A 461-nucleotide genomic window follows, 5' to 3' on the forward strand; every position below is an offset into this window, starting at 1 on the left:
ACAAAGGAAATTCCATTCACCTCCAATTTAATGTGGTGGAGGCAGAAATCTTGAAGAGATGAATATCTTTAAACTTGCGCATTAAAAATAAGTTTGTATCTTTGCATTGCTTGATACCACTGTGGCTGAGTGGGAAAATGGGGGAATTGACCCTTTAATTCATTAGCAAGACTCAAACCTGCAGCAGCTGCACACATGCAGTTTGCACAAACCCATATCACACCCCATTAGAAAAAGCTCATGCACACACAAACGCTCCAGTCACACTGATTCGTAGTCTCTGCGTATGCAGTACATGTGGTCTGACGGAGCTGTTGACACTGTTGACCGCTGCAGAGGTAAAAAAAGGATTTCAAAGTGCCTGCCAAGCGAGAGTTGGCAGCACATGTACAACGGGTGGGCTGACCAGAGCCCTGGCACACAGGCAGGGGTGCATGCACTCCCGACATGATTACACGCAG

The sequence above is a fragment of the Etheostoma spectabile genome, chromosome 4 (assembly GCF_008692095.1).
Source record: "Etheostoma spectabile isolate EspeVRDwgs_2016 chromosome 4, UIUC_Espe_1.0, whole genome shotgun sequence".
NCBI lineage: Eukaryota > Metazoa > Chordata > Actinopteri > Perciformes > Percidae > Etheostoma > Etheostoma spectabile.